The sequence below is a fragment of the Myotis brandtii genome, unplaced genomic scaffold, assembly GCF_000412655.1.
Source record: "Myotis brandtii unplaced genomic scaffold, ASM41265v1 scaffold354, whole genome shotgun sequence".
Lineage (NCBI taxonomy): Eukaryota > Metazoa > Chordata > Mammalia > Chiroptera > Vespertilionidae > Myotis > Myotis brandtii.
The window spans coordinates 1,111,899-1,112,418 of NW_005363609.1; positions in this window are offsets into that span (position 1 = coordinate 1,111,899).

Here is a 520-nt window from a genome sequence, read left to right on the forward strand (position 1 = left end):
GTGTGTGTGTGTGTGTGATGGGGAGGAATGCATCTGAGAACCAAATGATGGACAGATCCCTTTTCCAAGCAATTTGTACTGAAGGCTCTAAATTCCAGGCAGAGTGGGAGATAATGAAGTCTGCTCTTCAAAAAGTCCCCTCTGTCAGGAATATGGAGGGTGGGCCCGGAGGGGACGAGACTGTGGTCAGGGAGGACTGGTTGTTGCAGAGGTTGGGGCAAGAAGTGCTGAGAGCTGGGTCTAGGCCGTGGCCCTGGGAAACGAGGAGGGGAACCCAGGTGGAGTGTTATGTCCTGTCCCACAGGGTCGGAAGCTCAGTCAGTATGGATTGAATGAAAGAATTCATGAATGAGGCCTAAGAGTCAAGCACCTCCATATGCTACATGACAACCTCATAATAGACAACTGGCAAATAATTTGCTCATTTAAATACATTTTTTCAAAAATAAAAAATGATGAAACATAACTGTGCGTGTGTGTGTGTGTGTGTGTGTGTGTGTGTGTGTGTGTGTGTGTTCCT